Source organism: Onychostoma macrolepis, chromosome 13 (assembly GCF_012432095.1).
Source record: "Onychostoma macrolepis isolate SWU-2019 chromosome 13, ASM1243209v1, whole genome shotgun sequence".
NCBI lineage: Eukaryota > Metazoa > Chordata > Actinopteri > Cypriniformes > Cyprinidae > Onychostoma > Onychostoma macrolepis.
In genome coordinates, this window is record NC_081167.1 from 28,513,303 (window position 1) to 28,533,914 (window position 20,612).

General features: G+C 34.5%; 1 protein-coding gene across 1 annotated transcript in view; it reads right to left on the reverse strand.

The window, feature by feature from the left end:
- Window positions 1-16,855, reverse strand: part of slc29a1a (solute carrier family 29 member 1a) — a 49,291-nt gene extending 32,436 nt beyond the window's left edge. The window contains 1 exon segment of the mRNA XM_058796724.1: window positions 16,615-16,855. The gene's annotated coding sequence lies outside the window, so the exon portion shown is untranslated.
- Between the last annotated feature and the right edge of the window lie 3,757 nt (window positions 16,856-20,612).

Below are 20,612 nucleotides of genomic sequence, written 5' to 3' on the forward strand. Positions count from 1 at the left end.
CAAATTGCATTTATTTCATAGTTGTGTTGTCTTTGTTTCTTCTAAATGGAAAATAGTCATCATAAAATGTATTATACGTGACCCTGGACCACAAAACCAGTCTTAAGTGTCATTTTTTCGAAATTGAGATGTATACATCATCTGAAAGCTGAATAAATTAGCTTTCCGTTGATGTATGGTTTGGTAGGATCGGACAATATTTGGCTGAGATACAACTATTTGAAAATCTGGAATCTGAGGGTGCAAAAAAATCGAAATATTGAGAAAATCGCCTTTAAAGTTGTCCAAATTAAGTTGTTAGCAATGCATATTATTACTAATCAAAAATGAAGTTTTTATACATTTACGGTAAGAAAAATTTACAAAATATCTTCATGAAACATAATCTTTACTTAATATCCTAATGATTTTTGGCATAAAAGAAAAATTTATCATTTTGACCCAAGCAATGTATTTTTGGCTATATACCCCAGCGACTTAAGACTGGTTTTGTGGTCCAGGGTCACATATGTGTCCAAACAACTGAATGCACTGCCCAAACTTTTTAATACAAAGGGCTAAAAATTGTGGGCCAGAAGTAAATGTTGCATTATATCTAAATATATATATATAAAAATGTATTAAATTAAAAATAAACAAACAAACCAAAAATTAATAACAATTATTTGACATTGTTAATTTTTTTTAATCAAATTCACTTGTTTTTACACTTTAATGCAGAAATACAACAAAAATGGCATGGTTGGCCAAATCCAAAGTCATCGCAGACCAGCTCTGTGCATATATGCTGTACATACTCTCTCAGTCATGAATGAGGTGCTACAATCCGTCGTGGCCAAATATAACATCCCCTAAAGCATGTGACAGCAAACTTTGCACTTTGTCTTGCCTGTTGACAATGACAGACCTCTGTTGTTCTGTTAGTAGCAGTGTTAGGCTAGTTACTCAAAGAATGTAATATATTACTCACCACTAGTTACTTCTTTCAAAAGTAATATTGTTACTTTACTTATTACTTTCTGGCAACAGTAATTAGTTACACTACTTTTTCTTCATGCCCCACAGAAGTTGTAACTGTGTATCTTCCACATAAAATTCTTCTAGAATGTTACTAACAACATATTTCTGCCTCATCGTTTGACCAAAATCCACATCGGATCGCGGTCAGAAGTTATCACAAACACTCAATAGTGATTGATAGCGACATTCAAGTAGAAGTGTGGTATTAATCTCGTTAAAAATTGTCATGTGTAGCTTGAAGCTAATTGTAATTTCTCCATTACTCATATACGATTATATTTCATGATGTATTTTATCAAATCACAAAAGTTTGTAAGAAACTGTTTAATTTACCAAAAATATTTTTGAATTACAGTAATATAGCGTACCACATGCTGATCAGAGGGATGTAATGCCAGTAAAGTAAAGCCACAACTTGCACAACAGATATTGTTCAGATCATCTTTTTTCCTGACGAAATCAATATAATGCAATATTTCTACCTGCTGAATGTAAGCTTTTCCATATTCCAAGCTTGCCTGCTGCAGTGAGGACATCACATGCATGTGCGAGTCATGAAAATTATGAAAATAAATCTAGGAAATATTTGATTGTTGGATTTTAAATCAGCGGGGTTGAGGCATCAAAAGTAACTTATTAACTAAGCTGTTTTATGGATGGTAACTGTAATATTATTACTGAAATCTTTTAGTAATTAGTTACACTACTAGTTACTGCAAAAAGTAATATTATTACAGTAACTAAGTTACTGCCCAACACTGGTTAGTAGTGAGGAGATACACACCTTCCATGTGACATTTCACACCCAGAGCAACGAGGGTCTGCTGTCAAACTCACATGAGCTGAAAACTCCCATCAGAACACAGCTGCACTTTCTGAGGTTCCTCAAGATTAATGACAACTGTATGTCTTTATCTCATTCTTAAGGACATGTGTTAGTAGTGTCACTATCATGTACTGAACAAGTTTGAGGTCTACTAAATTTAGATTAATTATTTCTGCTGTTGTTTATCTCTGCATGCTGGCACTAAAAATATTCAGGTTTTCCGAGCATAATCAAGTATTCTTTTGTAAGTCCTAAAAGTGAATGAATAAAGCAACATAAGTGATACATTCCTGGAAGTATTTCATAGACATCAATGACCTTTTCTGCCACTGAAAAAAAAAAAAAAAGACTTTTTATCTCACAATTTAGATGAGAAGTCCCAGTTCTGAGTTCATATCGCAAATTCGCAATTCTGAAAAAAAAAAAAAATCTAAATTGCAAAATGTAAACTCAGAATTCTGAGGGGAAAAAATCTGAATTGCGGGAAACTCGGAATGTGAGAAAAAAAAGGCAGAATTCTGATATTTTGAATTGCGAGAAAATGTCCGAGATGAAAAGTCACAATTACCTTTATTTTATTTTTATTTTTAACCTGTGGTGGAAACAAGATTGCATAGTACTGCGAGATTTAAACTCAGAATTCAGAGACAAAATATCGACAAAGTATTGTTGTAAAGTAAAAGTGTTAGTCTTCATAATCATTCAACCTCTAAATGACTTAACATTGATCAAATAGTGATTTAGGCATCATTTTAATAAACACACTTTCAGGTCTGGCTCTGTTCAGCAACACGACTCAATTCTCATGTGTATAAATATCCTGGTTCACCAGACTTACGTGACATCAGAGGAATGAAATGGCTTGGAAATGTCATTTCTTGTTTTTGTGATTTCTAATTAAAATAGTTTAACAAATAAGTCCAGTAAACAAGATGATGTTCATTTTCGAAGCACTTTGAATGTATTGTGTCTTGTTATGACTTGTTTACGTCTGTAGGTTGGGTTCTGTGTCAGATGAACTTGTTTAAAATAGAACTGGCAACTGTGTTGTATTCTTATGGGCTGCCGCTTGAATATAACCGTGTGGTTAGACTCTGTTTGCACTTACAGTCCGACCGCTTCCACCTACACCCTGTCTAGTCTAAAAGCAGTCGTGGTTGGAGTGAGACAGTCTCTCCATGGACGTGAAGTTTAACAAGTAAACATCCCCCCCAAAAAAATGGGAGGGGACAAAATCTCCAAACAAGCACGTCTTGGGTAATATAACTTATAATAACAGCCGTTATCGACTTCAAAATGATTGGTACAACCTGGCAGCATTTAGATTGACGTCCGAGAGCCTTCACCGCAACACTGCCTCCATTCAAACATTAGTCCTTACCATCCAGAAAGTGAAGGGTGCATCAACACTGTGCTGTTGATCTGGGTCATAAGCTCTGTTCGCTTCAGGAAGTGTTCCGGAAATTCAAGTCACTTTGGATGAAATAAATCTGTTAAAAAACAAGTAATTGATATGAAAGAAAATATGATGTTTTTAAGGGTGAATGTGAGTCATCATCTTTAGGACATGAAATTGCTGAGATTATTTTTCCAAGGTCAGCTGATCTGGAAAGAGAAATGCGGGGAGAAAACTGAATTCAATCAGTAAAAACTTTTGAAAAGTGAAACTCCACTTATACAAGGGTGAGTAAATAATACTATATTGTGGGTGAACTTGTTTGGGAGACATAAATGAATATAGATCACTTATGTGCCCATGTGCACATTAAATCTGTGTGCAGTACGTCACGTACCTGGCAGGACAGAGGAACAGGAGCTGAGCACATGGCAGTGCAACAATCTCTGTAGCATGTGAAATGAAATCAGAGCTGCTCAGTCACACCTCAACTTCTATCAGCTCAGAGGACTCTGCTTTGGATTTACATCTGGTTTTAATCTGTAAATTATTCAGGCAGATATACATATTAGACTTATATAAATATGTTTTGATAAATAGCAACGCCCTAGCAACCAACTACGAAGCCTATTACATTTTCTTGAGAAAATGTAAAAAAAGCACTCATATTGTGGCACTGCTGTTTACCCAGCATGCTTTGAGGCTGGAGTCATATCAAAAGGAGTTTAAACTGATAACTTGTTAGGAGTATAAAGGTGTATAAAATGGGTTTAGGGGTGTGCTCGTGGTTGACTGTAGTTGCAGTTTATGCTCTAAATGCATGTTAAGACATGCACTTTTTGAGTCAGGTGAATTTCAAGGCGTTCGTGAGTTGATGAAAAGCAATTAATTCAATTATAATTCAATCATAGAAATTAAATACAGCCTAAATATTTTTATTTTTTTTTAAATATAAGGATGAAATGAGTAATAAAGAAGCGACTGTCTTCAGGAAAGTTTCAATGGCATTTGCTTTTAATCTTCTCAAGGGTGTATACAATAGGGATGCTATAGGGACATGTCATAAATGGCCCCTAGCAATAATTTTGATCAAACAGTTAAATATATGTGTATGTAACCATTGTTGTTGTAATTTCGAGCCAGATATGAAATAGGTCATAAACTCTTAAAAATAAAGGTGCTTCAAAGGGTTCTTCACAGCGATGCCATCGAAGAACCATTTTTGGTTCCACAAAGAGCCATTCAGTCAAAGGTTCTTTAAAGAACCATCTCTTTCTTACCTTTTTATAATCTGAAGAATGTTCTTCAGATGTTAAAGGTTCTTTATGGAACCATTTAAACAAAAAGGTCCTTCTATGGCATCGTGAAGTACCTTTATTTTTAAGAGTGCACCACTGATATTACCTGAGAGATTACACTAGAAAACTGCACGCTTTCAAGGATGTACATTTAATTCATGAGCAAAGTAAGAACATATAAGGTATCCGAAGTGTTTAAAACATACATGCACAGTTATGTTGTTACGCTGTTTTGTGTTCATCTGCTTCTCCCATTTGCTCTTTTTACCTTGACTAGCACTCTATATAGACTAATACAATCAGATGCAACAATAATTTTTCATATATTTATTACAATACTGATAAATTTAACACTCACTTCAATGGTATGAGATGACTGGAAGCTTTCAACTGATATCCTTTTTTAAATGTCACCAGCTGAATTGCAGCTCAAACTATTTAAAATATAGTGAATTAAGCTACAAGCTCGATTATAATGCACAATGTTTCCATCTAACATGTATATTTTGAGGTGCAGCTCATCTTAATGGAGTATTTCACTAGTTAGCAGTAAACTGGTTACCTCACCTGAATATGTTTGTAGATTTGTGTTGGATGTTTTCTTTGAAATGGAAGTATTAATATTTTATTTGTAAACAACATTTTTTTTCACTTATTTCAGTTGACGTCATAAAACCAGTGAGCTAAGCCAGTGGTTTGATCATTTAATTCAGATCGGGACTTCAAATCGTGTATTGTGAATCATTTGATTTAGATCCGGACTTCGGTACAAATCCCTTATTACAGTAAAAGTGTAGTAATCACAGTTGTGCTACAAATACCATGGTTTAACTATGTGCAAAACCATGGTTAATTTGTGGTTACCATGGTAATCATGGTTAATTTTGCACAGTCCATGTGCTGTCAGGTTAATATAATAAATGTACACCTTAAGAGGACCCATGAATATAGAGATACAGTTTACACTGTTTTAAGATTAACAGAACATTGGATAGTTTCCATATGTGACCCTGGACCATGAAACCAGTCTTAAGTGTCAATTTTTTGAAATTGAGATTTATACATAATCTGAAAGCTGAATAAATAAGCTTTCCATTGATGTATGGTTTGTTAGGATCGGACAATATTTGGCCAATACACAGCTATTTGAAAATCTGGAATCTGAGGGTGCAAAAAAATCTAAATATTGAGAAAATCGCTTTTAAAGTTGTTCAAATGAAGCTCTTAGCAATGCATATTACTAATCAAAAATTACGTTTTGATATATTTACAGTAAGAAATTTACAAAATATCTTCATGGAACATGATCTTTACTTAATATCCTACTGATTTTTGTCATAAAAGAAAAATTTATCACTTTGACCCACAATGTATTTTTGGCTATTGCTACAAATATACCCCAGCGACTTTGGTTTTGTGGTCCAGGGTCACATATACTTGTCTTGTCTCAACTTAGAATAAAGAAAAGAGCGGTTTAAAGTTAGTCACTATAGTCGTTAAGTTTTTTTTAGTTTTTTTTTTTTTTAAAGTAAACATACAGATATGGCATTAATTTATTGAAATATTTACATAAAATCTCAGGGGGTACTTACATAAATGACATAAATTTTGAAAACCCCTGGCATAGTAGAACTTTTAGTGAACAGTTCTTAAAAGAAACACTTTTCTTAGTGTTTCATTTTAATTTAAACATCCCTTTTCCACCATAAAGAACCACGGTTCTTCATGGAACCATCAATGCCGGTAAAGAACTTGTTGAGATTTAAAATGTGTAGTGCCTGGTTTCTGTCTGCCATGTTTATAGTTATTCCTATTGTATTATGGTGTTTGGTACTTTTTGTACCCAGGATTTATTTTGTAGCATGAAATCAAACAATTGAAAATAAGTGGAGGTGGCTTTAATTATTTCATTTATTTTGCATTCATTTGCATTGAAATGTGACTTGACTAATAAAGGTGTTTATAAAATCAGATTGAATCCAGAATGACATTACAAAAGAAAATAGCTGGAACGAAAGCATCGTCAAGGTGTGTTTTCTCATACAGCACTAGCATTAGGAGAAAGTACGCAAAGAGCAGGCCATTCTCTGATTGTTATCCACAGGCATGAAAAGGGTCTTCCTGCTGAACCCTCTGAGGGAGGAGTATCTTGACGTCCCCTCAAAACACACCATTTCCCATTGTCCTCAACCCACTAACACCTGAGGCACAGCGGGCAAAGACAACAAGAGGAAACCTGGTTCAACCGACCCAGTGACCCATGTTCCATGTGACTTTGTTAAGTTTTGCTGTGGAATGGGCCTAAGAGAGCCTGGTGAACCAGCAGACAACAGATCGTCCTACAAACCTACTGGACCATCTGATAAAATCTGAAATCAGACATCCAAATATTATTTCACCCTAAAATGAAAATTTGCTGAAAATTTACTCACCTTCGGTCCATCTAAGATGTGTTTGTTTCTTCATTTGGAGAAATGTAGCATTTCATCATTTGCTCACCAGTGGATCCTCTGCAGTGAATGGGTGCCGTCAGAATGAGAGTCCATGCAGCTGATAAAAACATCACAGTAATCCACACCACTCCAGTCTTATCAGTGAACATCTTGAGGAGCCACAAGCTGCGTGTTTGTAAGAAACAAATCCATTATTAAGGCATTTTAACTTAACACCATTGCTTTCGAGTCCATAATCCATTATAACGCTTGCTTCAGTCCATCTGGTTGTCCTCTCACATCAAAATCCACATACATAATCTCTGCATATTTCTCTCTTGATTCAGATAAGACAACTTTTCACTGGTGAAAGTAATATTATGGATTATTATATTATTATAGTCTTGTATTTATGCTGGAAGCAGCGGTTTAAAGTTAAAATGTCTTAATGATGGACTTGTTTCTTACAAACATGCAGCTTTTTTCACAAGAGATTAACTGATGGACTGGAGTGGTGTGGATTATTGTGGTGTTTTTATCAGCTGTTTGGACTCTCATTCTGACGGCACCCATTCACTGCAGAGGATCCACTGGTGAGCAAGTGATGTAATGCTATCCAAATCTGTTCCAATGAAGCAACAAACTCCTGACAGTGAGTAAATTTTCAACAAATGTAAATTTTTGGGTGAACTACTCATACTGCCCACACTGATGTAAAAAAAACATGATTTCATCAAAAAAACAAATACAGCTGGTTTATACAACTAGCATTGACACAGAAAGGCCTTTATGAGGGAAAACCAAAACTAAAGCTTCATATCAGCTCTTCTCTATGCAGCTTGAGAACAGAAGATGGGAAAGGAAGATTTGTTTTGAGTTCTGACGTAGTACGGAGTAGATAAGACAAAAATGGGGAGGTAAAGTGGTAGAAATACGGTCTCAGCAGTAAAATCACATGCAGAGCCAAGTTGCAAATTAGTCACAAACACAGCTAGAATAACATAAATGAGTTTAAGTCTAAAGTCAATACATCACATGACTTTTGCCCTCTAGACCAATTCTCCAGAGAAACACAATAGCCCGAATCTTATACGGTTAGTCTTATGACCCTCCATTTAAACCCATCAGACCTCAACATGTCCAAAATTATCAAACATTCTTCATGCTACATTTAGTGCTGGAAATATATGAACACTGGCCTTTGAAAGCAGCCAAAAATAGGAATGACATTCAACCAGATCATTTACAAAATACAAGGAAACTTACATAAAATTATAATATGCAATAACCACAATTCCATGAAAGCAAACAGCTTAAGTTAAATGTTTATTTAGCGCAGGTCTAATGAACATCATGTCACGTTTTCTTACCTGAACTCGTGTGTCTCTGTGTACATGAGTGCTGCATATGTTATGGCTCTAATTTCATCTCTACTGGCATAGTGAAGATGCCTTTAAAGTTGCATTTACTTCAGATGGAGGTTGTGCCAGTTCTGGCCAATGATATTTGTCAGCGTCTGGAGTCATACAGTCATGGCCAAAAATATCAGCACCCTTGGTAAATATGATCAAAGAAGGCTGTGAAAATTAATCTGCATTGTTAATCCTTTTGATCTTTTATTTAAAGAATTCACAAAATCTAACCTTTCATTGGATAATAAGAATTTAAAATGGGGGGAAATATCATTAAGAAATAAATGTTTTTCTCAAATATACGTTGGACACAATTACTGGCACCCCCAGAAATTCTTATGAGTAAAATATCTCTGAAGTATATTCCCATTCATATTCAGTTTTGAGCACTCCAGGGTGATTATGAACATGAAATTATCCAGCCATGGCTTGCTGTTTCACAGAAATATAAATAGGAGGGAAAACAAAACAAAGCCCAAATTCCCTTAATCATCCATCACAATGAGAAAAACCAAAGAATATATTTCTGATGTGCAGCAAAAGATAATTGAGCTTCACAAATTAGTGAAGTGGCTTTAAGAAAAGAGCTAGAGCAGTGAAAATTCCCATCTCCACCATCAGGGCAATAATTAAGAATTTCCAATCAACATAAAATGTTATGAATCTGCCTGGAAGAGGACGTGTGTCTATATCGTCCTAATGCACGGTGAGAAGGAGAGTTTGAGCGGCTAAAGACTCTCCAAGGACCACAGCTGGAGAATTGCAGAAAATAGTTGAGTCTCGGGGTCAGAAAACCTTAAAAAAAAAAAAAAAGGTCAAAAAGCGCCTACATCAGCACATGTTGTTTGGGAGGGTTTCAAGAAAAATCCTCCTCACTCATCCAAAAACAAACTCCAGCATATTCAGTTATCAGACACGACTGGAACTTCAAATGGGACTGCCTTCTATGGTCAGATGAAACTAAAAAATGAGCTTTTTAGCAGCAAACACTCAAGATGGGTTTGGTGAACACAGGGATAAAAAGCACCCCATGTGTACAATGAAATATACTGCTGTATTTTTGATGTTGTGGGCCTATATTTCTGCTGGAGGTCCTGGACATCTTGTTTAGACACATGGCATCATGGATTCTATCAAATACCAACAGATAAAAAAATCAACAAGTGACTGACTTATAAATCTTATAATGGGCCATGTTTGGATCTTCCAACCATACAATAATCCAAACACAAACCTCAAAAACAACACAAAAATGGGTCACTGAGCACAAAACCAAGCTTCTGCTGGCCATTCCAGTCCTCTGACCTGAACCCTGTAGAAAACGAGTGAACTGAAGAGAAGAAGCAGCAACATGGAGCTGGGAATCTAAAGGGTCTGGAGTGATTCTGGATGAAGGAATGGTCTCTGATCTCTTGTCAGGTGTCTCTAACCTCATCAGGCATTATAGGAGAACATTTAGAGCTGTTAAACTGGCAAATGGAGGTTTTAAAAAGTATTGAATAAAAGGGTGCTGTTAATTGTGGCCAATGTGTATTAGAGAAAAACATTTATTTCATAATGATATTTCCCCCCATTTTAAATTGTTATTATCCAATGAAATGCTAGATTTTTGAATTTTTTTAATAAAAGATCAAAAGGATTAACAATGCAGATTAAATTTCACAGCCTTCTTTGATCATATTTACCAAGGGTGCCGATATTTTTGGCCATGACTGTATATATATATATATATATATATATATATATATATATATATATATATATTGTTTTTTAAATTAATTTGTCATCTTTAATTTGTTTATATTCCTCCATGACTAGCCGCTCTGCCCGCACTGTTGGCATTCCAGACGACCTGAGAAACATTGCCTAGACAAACTTTGGAAAGTTTTACAGACATTTATTCACAAGCTTGCTCTTAACCCCATGACTGGACACAGTATGTCGACTGTTCTTAAAATCATTAGAAACAACACTTTGGAAAATTTTGCAGAAATTTATTCAGGAGCATCTGGATGTGGTTTAATCGGCTGGGGGATGGTAGGAAGTCTTATCCCTCTAACTGACCACGAAAAGAGACCCCACTTTTAACCTGGGATCAAAACTGAACCCCACTGAACTTCCTAAAAAATCAGGTTAGGATACAACCATCTAAAAATCAACCTCAACAACAAAAAAAGTATATTATGAGAAATATAATTGCACTGGAGAATAAAATTTGTTCTAATGAGGTGCTGCATTTTAGAAAATGCAAAATATTTTGGGCCAAATTTAATTAATAAATGTATTCATATTTATTATAATAACATTAATTTCTGCAGTTAATACTGGTTGTTTAATGCATTAAAATAATAGAAAATATTGACACTATAAATGTTTTAACTAAATTAAACATTTAGGGATGGGATCATAAGTCTTTTATGGGATGACTTTTGTACATTTATTGAAATTAAATGTGGCTACTGATTGATATAATTGTTATTTAATATTATATATGTATGATATGATGACACTATGATGCAGTCAAACATTTTACAATTTCTTCTATAAAAGCAAATATATAAAACATTACATATTATTTAACTCTAAGTCTTGTTCCAATGGCAAACGCTGTGTGGTATTTGGAAGATATTTGTTTGTGGAAATGGATAAAAACTGACTCTTTCTGAAGGGTTAAACACATCATGAGACTCAACATCATGAGTTTCACATAATGGGCCTCTTTTACTATTTTCACAAACTATCTGTTCTCGAAAATCCATACATTATTGTTGGATCAAGTGACCCTATAGACGCAGGTACATGAGTGTCTTCAGGCAGTTCTCTGCTCTTTCTCACACTCAAGCATAAACTCTAGCTTTGTTGTCTGATTCCTCTGTTTTGTCTTATTGTGTCCATATGTTGAAAGTGAACCAAACTGCAGTGTTTATTTAACATGGTCTGGAGTTTTCCTGATGCTATAGTTATATAAGGGGTGACAATGTTTTTACATCTGTTCTTCCGCTCCTCTGCTCATTGCTCTGGAGGCTCCGCTGGATATTTCAGATGTTTTCATAAAGGCCCACTTGTGGAATCCGCAGCTTTTCAGCGCTTCCTTCACACGCTGGCCTTCCTCGCCCCTGAACTCTGAGCCACTCTGTAGTTTTCACTCTGTCACGTAGTGTTTTCATGACCCGCAGCTAATGTCACAGTGAGCGATGGGATTCAAACAGCAGGTAGCCCTCGATGTGTGGGGTTTTTCTGTAAACTGCGTAATCCCAAAAAACTATTTTTACCTTATGAAGGAAATGTATTTGTCAGCATTCAGGGTCTAAAATTACTACAAACACTAAGTGCCAAATCTGGGTGAAAACCAGGACTATAGAACAATATAGATAGATAGATAGATAGATAGATAGATAGATAGATAGATAGATGGATGGATGGATGGATGGATGGATGGATGGATGGATGGATGGATGGATGGATGGATGGATGGATGGATGGATGGATGGATGGATGGATGGATGGATGATAGATAGATGATAGAATGACACTAAACACTAAGTGCCAAATCTGGGTGAAAACCAGGACTATAGAACAATATAGATAGATAGATAGATAGATAGATAGATAGATAGATAGATAGATAGATAGATAGATAGATAGATAGATAGATAGAAAGATAGATAGATATAGATAGATAGATAGATAGATAGATAGATAGATAGATAGATAGATAGATAGATAGATAGAAAGATAGATAGATAGATAGATAGATAGATAGATAGATAGATAGATAGATAGATAGATAGATGGATGGATGGATGCATGAATGGATGGATGATGGATGGATGGATGATGGATGGATGGATGGATGGATGCATGAATGGATGGATGATAGATAGATGATAGAATGACACTAAACACTAAGTGCCAAATCTGGGTGAAAACCAGGACTATAGAACAATATAGATAGATAGATAGATAGATAGATAGATAGAAGATAGATAGATAGATAGATAGATAGATAGATAGATAGATAGATGGATGGATGGATGGATGGATGGATGGATGGATGGATGGATGGATGCATGAATGGATGGATGATAGATAGATGATAGAATGACACTAAACACTAAGTGCCAAATCTGGGTGAAAACCAGGACTATAGAACAATATAGATAGATAGATAGATAGATAGATATATAGATAGATAGATAGATGGATGGATGGATGGATGGATGGATGGATGGATGGATGGATGGATGGATGGATGCATGAATGGATGGATGATAGATAGATGATAGAATGACACTAAACACTAAGTGCCAAATCTGGGTGAAAACCAGGACTATAGAACAATATAGATAGATAGATAGATAGATAGATAGATAGATAGATAGATAGATAGATAGATAGATAGATAGATAGATAGATAGATAGATAGATAGATAGATAGATAGATAGATAGATAGATAGATAGATGATGGATGGATGGATGGATGGATGGATGGATGCATGAATGGATGGATGGATGATAGCTAGATGATAGAATGACAGAACGTAAGATAGAATGATAGAATGACATTTAGATAGATAGATATATAGATAGATAGATAGATAGATAGATAGATAGATAGATAGATAGATAGATAGATAGATAGATAGATGGATGGATGGATGGATGGATGGATGGATGGATGGATGGATGGATGCATGAATGGATGGATGGATGATAGATAGATGATAGAATGACAGAACGTAAGATAGAATGATAGAATGACATTTAGATAGATAGATAGATAGATAGATAGATAGATAGATAGATAGATAGATAGATAGATAGATAGATAGATAGATAGATAGATAGATAGATAGATAGATAGATGGATGGATGGATGGATGCATGAATGGATGGATGGATGATAGATAGACAGATGATAGAATGACAGAACGTAAGATAGAATGATAGAACAACATTTCCCAGCAATTCAGCAATTCTAACGTTTCCCATTCGACATTGGATGTGGACTCAAATGCTGCTCAGATGTCAAATTTTGGTTGAAAGTAAAAACCCAACCTTTGTTTTCTGAAGCTCCAACTTCATTATATAACTCCAAAAACAGCATTACCAGCTTCACTTATTATAAACCAGATTGACTTTATTTCTGTCAGACATTTACAAAAGGTCTTATTCAGATTAACAGAGGTTTAGATGTTGATGTCTGTTTGAATAGTTTGGTTTTATGTGATAAACGTTTGCTTTAGTTGGGCAATTTGACTCTTGACTTTTGGATGTTTCTCTCTAGCTGCTGTAACTATGTTTGTTACGGCAAAAACAGCAAGAGAAAAGGTCACCAGATGATGTGGTTCAGATATCGTCATGTAGTTACTGATTCAGTCTAATCTATGGTGTTAGTTGCACATTATTTATTATAGCAATGCAATGGCTCTACACATTTAGATCCAGCAGAATTTTAATCAGATCATTTCAAGTTTTTAAAAAAACAACAACAACCTCGTTGTCGCACAGACATCAAGAATCAGTGTATGAATCTCAACAATGGTGACATGCTGCAATGTATTCTGGGTGCATCATACAAAACTCATCCAGGGCTCCCAGAATGCATTGCGGCACACTTTGAACTCTTTATCGGTAGTTCAAAGTGATTTGTGAACAATGTGTTTTAAAAATTACAGGTAGAAATACAGATGATCTGATTAGTACACCACTGGATCTTATGCTGTTGCAACGCATTACTACAGTCACTAATATGAAGTTAATAGCATAGATTAGACTCCAAATGAGATCAGCTGATCAGATCACTACATGATGGCATTGTTAACATCAGCAAGCAGCCAGCATCACCTGATCACATTTTCTCTTGTTGCTTTTGCCATAACAAACAAAGTTACAGCAGCTAAAGAGAAACATTGAGTCAAGAGTCAAATTGTCCAACTAAAGCAAACACAATGGTGGCATCAAACCAAACCAAACTATTACTTTCAAACAGACATCAACATCTAAACCACTGTTATTCTCAATAAAAACGTGTGTAAATTTATGACAGAAATATATAATACGTTTTTAATAAGTGAAGCTGGTAATGCTGTTTTTGGAGTTATTTAATGACGCTGGAGCTTGACATCAAACAAAGTTTGGGTTTTCACTTTCAACCAAAATTTGACTTCTGAGCAATGTAAGTGATGGGAAGCTTTATTAGAATGCTAACGGATAATGTTCTAACAATGTTATCAATTAACATTTTTAGAATGTTTTTAGAGAATGTTTTAGTAGAATATTCTGGGAGCTAAAATAAAACTTGCAGCTGAAAACATTCCCAGAACATGAAACATTTCTAGATAGGTAGGTACAGGTGGGATGGATGGATTTTGGTGCCAGAATAGGTGCAAATCTCTCATTAAAACAAGTGTTTCTTCTCTGACTGAAAGCGGAGAAATGAACTTTCCAACAGCAAACTTTCTGAGATGAAGCTGTTTATTTGAACCTCATTTTTCCACATGCCTCGTTTATCTATCAAAACATATCTCTGCTTATTATTCTACAGAGAGTGAAATATGGATTACAGCCATCATTCATCATATATTTGCTGGGTTTAACCTCAGGCCCGTTCCTCGAGCTGATTAATTCCTCTCATCCCTACCGTATTAACAGCCAGGCCATGGGGTCTCCTGGAGGACACTCAACACTCGCACAACAAAGCGCACTGGGTGGAGCTGGGTAACTGTGAGGTCAGGAGAGGTTAAGAATGTCTGGCTAATTCGTTTAAGTTATTGCCAATGGCTCGTCATTCTTTCTGAGGCTGGAAGATCATCGTATGTCACATGTTGTAACCTCTGTGGCGAAGGCAGAATTTATGTTTGGGTGGGTCTCCAAAAATACGGGTGGGTAAATTTAATGGTGAAACATGTAATTTATGCAGCACTAGATGGGACAGGTTTCCCAAACACAACAGCAGAGCTGCAGCAAACAATGCACACAACTGATAGACGGTTTAATATCAATATTAGCACACAACCAAAACCGCAATGATGCATGGAAAAAGACAACATGTGCAGTATATTCTAAGGCTTTTTGTAAATGCAGAATATAGAATTGCTAGTCTGTAAGAAGTTGTTCAGAACTGACAAGAGGGAACAGATTGTGCACAGTATGGGGTGGCACACATTTAAGACACCCTTCTAATGCCTATCTAGGGCATCCAAGGTCATGCTTTCTGGCACCAGTCAACCTCGCTATGCTAATTTCAGTGTAGTTTCTTTGCATTTGAATACGCTAAATCGAATAGAGCTTCTTGGGCTGCACTTAACACCACATTAACGAGACCTTAAAGAGGAATCTGCCTGATATTTTTGGATTTTCTCACAGGATCGACTGTGGAGGTTTGACCTGCAACAGCATGTGGGCTGCGTATACTTGGGTCAGTTAATTTATTCAAAAGTTGACTGAACACTGCTGCTACTACTTATTGTGAGTCTTTGCTATTCATTAATAATTAAGTGAATAATTAAATATCAGTATTAGTAATTTATAGTGAATATATATTAAAATAATTGATTTTAGTTATTTATAATGAAACAAATAACTTAAAGTAATTAATGATATTTAAATTACTTTATAATAAAGAATATTTATTTATAATTTTATAGTCGATTATATTTTTATTTAAAAAATATTGTTTAAATATATTTATAAATTTAATTATGACAAATCCATCATTTAAAGTAAAATGATTAATGAAATTTTATTTATTTTTATATTAGACTGTTCATAAATACACGTATTAAAATAATTATATATAATTCTTTAAAAAATAATAAAATTTTATAAATTAGAGATTATAACATATAATTACATTATAGTAGTCTAATATTTTATATACATTATGTTTATGCATAAAACTGTAAATTAAATACACAATTTAAGCGCTTTGAGTACCCAGAAAAGCGCTATATAAATGTAACGAATTATTATTATATTATATTAATTATATTATTACTCTATAGCTATTAGATTTTAGAGAGAGAGAGAGAGAAATAATATTTAAATTATGTTTTTTTAAATCCATTTTAATTATATGCATATATAAATGGTAGGCAGTATGCACTAAGCAGTACACTAATAGTCCATTCGCATGATGTGACGCAGTGTCGGAGCGCCTGCAGCATTCCGCTGGATTACACTGTCAGCCCTAATTGACGAACGAGTGTTGCAGATGTAGTTACTTACATTCATAAACGTGGTTTTTGGCGTTTTCCTGCATGTCAGTGGGCAGAGTTTGCAGAATGTTTTCTGTGGGAGTCTTTCGCAGCGGTCACAGCTCTGGCTTCATTCATAGTGAATGTGATTCCGTTACGCAGCGTCAAGTTGCTCTAAATTCCTCTGAATCAATGGCTCTCTGTCAATAGATTTCAGCTGGTTAAGCAGCTCGTGCTTACACCGTTATTCTTTCGGGATAAAAAATCGTCAGAGCTGCGTCATTACAAGTGACACTTTTTTGGGTCCTTAAAGAGACAAATGTAAGAAATCGCCTAACAAACTCTGTGTTTTTTTTTTGTGGGAAAGAAGAAAAATCCTGCATACAGGACAAGAATCACTGGAATACATGAACATATGAAGTATTTGCATGTGTAAACGTAAAAAAAAATACAAATAAATACATAATAATCCCTATCTATTAAACCCACCCATCATACCTCAGATTCCTATTGGTTGAACTTCCCGACGTCGGATCCCGGATGTACTTTAGCTTTAGCTAAGCAGCATGTAAAGCCACTATGCATGCATTATTTCAGGATCTGTGCGTCGTGATATGTTGTGTTTGAGCTCGATTGAATCAAGAACACCTGCTCTAAATAAATATAGGCCTATGTGCATTCTCTGTAGTTTACAAATATTTGTTGAAGGTCCAAACTTTGTGTATGCTGTGTACATGTACATGCTATTGTTTGGAGTCTACCTGAAACAATTATGCTGGTTTTATGCTGCTAGCTAGTTTTTCAACAATATCTGAGCTGTCACATTTTAAATTTTCATATATTTTCGACTCATATTTTTGGCCTTTACATCTTTCAGCCAATTATATATGATTACAACTATTTAAAGGAAACCCGTAAGTTAAATTACATTTAAATCAATTATTAATTATTATACTATAATATATACATAATGTTTTCCAGTGTTTGAAAGTAAATATTTTATACATTCATGTTATTATTTTCAAAAAATGTAATCATAAATATATAAAATAATATATATTAACAAAATATTAATTGTGTATATTAAGTATGTAATGTGTATTTAATAAAACAGACGATTTTTATTAAATGCACATAAATTTGTGTTTTGGTGCTGTGAACCTACCTTTTTTTTGCAGTTCACACAGTATAATGTACTACAAATTTATAAAATAATGTAGAAATGTACACTTATTCCTAATAGCCTTAATGACACATTTTTATATATTTTGTATAAATTAGAGCTTTCTAAAAAAATAATAATAATAAATTTAATGTTCTCAGGGCTTGTTCTCAGATGTTTGTGGGTGTGTGTTATGTACGTACACAAAGGAATTATGAAACTGAACTAATCAGAGAACAATGGAGCCAAAGACAATGGCAACTGAAGTGCATCTGTGTAATAAATGAACAAGCACTTATTGTCTGTCAGTAATCATCTTGACATGAAGACAAACTTCACTGGCAGGGGTTTCCAGCTGCTGTATCGTGCGAATCTCCTATGCTCGTTCAGAGGCATAAAAAGGTATTAGTAGTTTGCAGACAAAAACAATACCTTAATTACATTCACAGATTGGGGTTCCTTCTTCCTCACCTCAATACAATAACACTGAGCTCTGGAATTTCAATAATTGCCTTATAATGTGCCAACAAAATAAAGTATCTCAGTTCATTTGGATGTGATATTGCCTTCCAAGCCTTTGATCTGTGAAGCATGACGTATGACCCATATAGATCCATAATTCCTCTAAATAATCAGCATGACTTTGCAGAGGATTAAACCTTTTTCTGAACCTTTTTCCCTCTCTGTGGGTCACGGAGCCACATAATGTCAAATCTCCTCCAAAACCAATGGCCCCCAGCCAGAATAAAACCACCTACAGGCTCTATTTTAGATTGTGACTCTTACATGTTCACAAAGATTGCTAGGATGAGATCTAACAAAATATTAATTTTACACGTAAAATATTTGCATCCACATTTAACAGTTTGTGTTGTACTGTTGTTGCTGTATTACTGATATAAAAGCAACTGATAAATTAATCATTTTAGATCAGTTTGTTCATTTGCAAAAAATAATAAAGTATCAGTTCGTATCATTCTTGTAAAAAAATGTTTAAATAAAAAAAATAAAAAATAAAAATAATCTGCAATAAATGGCAAATGTACGTGTGTTGAATGTGTAAACCTCTTTTTGTGGAGTCTGTAATCTACGAGAAAATACAATCCGTGGCGACGGTTTTGCAATCCCTCCCCTCAATTTATAAACCGTACTCACGAATTCTTAATCTGTTCCCTCGGTTTAACAAATCGTGCCCACGGATTAATAAACCGTACCCACAAATTCATAATCCGTGCGCGCGCTTTCGCAATCCGTTCCCACAGGAAGAGAGCGGGGCACAAGAAACACTTTTTGACTTCGTGTTCAGAGTATAATTTTTTTTTATCCACAGTAATTTCACACTTGTCTAGTACAAATATGTCGCTTTGTTTCATAAATACAGTGTATATATACGTTTTTCTTTATTTACCCTCAAAAATTGGAAGTGAAATGTGACAACATGCCCCTTAGGTGGGGTATATTGTAACAGCTGAGGGGCACGTTGTAACATGACCATATGACACCCTAAAATGTTATCTGATCTTATGAAAAAAATATACAAGACAAACTAAAAAATGTTGTCAATAAAATGAAATAACTATTTATTTTAAATAAAATAATGGCGTTTTTTAATAATTAAAAGTAATCTGATTTTTTAGTTTGACAATGAACATATTGCAACCATGCCTGGGACGGCCCACATAAACGAGCCAAAATGCTTTGCATGTCTTGAAATAATAATTTCTGAACATTAACCAATGATTGTCGGTCTTTATTCACCTGTTTCTTGTCGTTTCTCTGTATTAAAGTAAATAGTGTGCATTGCATCGCTAATGTCATAGAATAGCACGGCAGGGCAGATTTACCCCATCTGTGCAACTTTAATTTAAAACCGGTTAGTGTCTTCTGCATCTAAACTGATAAATAACAGATTTGAGATTAAAATAATAGCAGATTGTATTGTAGATCATATTGTAGCCTATTATTGTTTTATTGCATATTATTATGTGGAATAGGCCTACAGCAAATTGTCTTTAGTGATTCTCTATCAATTGTAACGGGTGCGAGGTGGAACACAACGATTTAATAAGAAAGAGATGTGTCAAAATCTTGTGTTTAATTTGTGATAATCTTAGCATATTATTGTATAATAAACCTGGCATTGTGACTGACTTTGGAGTAATTTTTTCCTCTTTTGTAAGTCGTTTTGGATAAAAGCTTCTTCTAAATGCACAAGACCCTAGGCTAACCTAAATGTATAATAATAATAATAATAAAATTATTAATAAAATAATAGTTATTATTATTATTTATAGGCTAAATAAATGAGTGCACTTACTCTGTAGTAATCTGTGTTTAGGACTGAAGTGAATGACTTATGAGGTCTAATGAACATTATGTCTGTTTGCATGTTTTCATAAGTAAATAAATAAAGTAGTCTTTGTCAACATGCGTTTGAAAAAGAGAGAGTCTAGAGGACCAGAAGAGTTGGAGATGTTCATTTTGGCCTATTGTGCTCCTCCAGATGGAAATCTGCAGTGTCACTCTGGATTATTATGCAACATCAACAACGTCCTAAACATTGACAAAACATAAAACAACACAATTGTGCAACAAATCACCCATGAGAAAAGTATAATGACTTCCATGATAGAAACACTTTTGCTATTCTCATTTCCATGGCACATATTCCTATTGTTTGGCTTCAAAAATAAAACATGTATCTGATTATCTTCTAGTGTAAACTTTTGCATACTTTCTATAATTTAGCAATACTGCCATCTATTGGTTTCAGATGATAGTGTCGCTGTTTTAAATGGGAATTTATTCTAATAAATTCTTTATTATAAAATATTGTTAATAATTACATCATTTTATAAATAATAGAT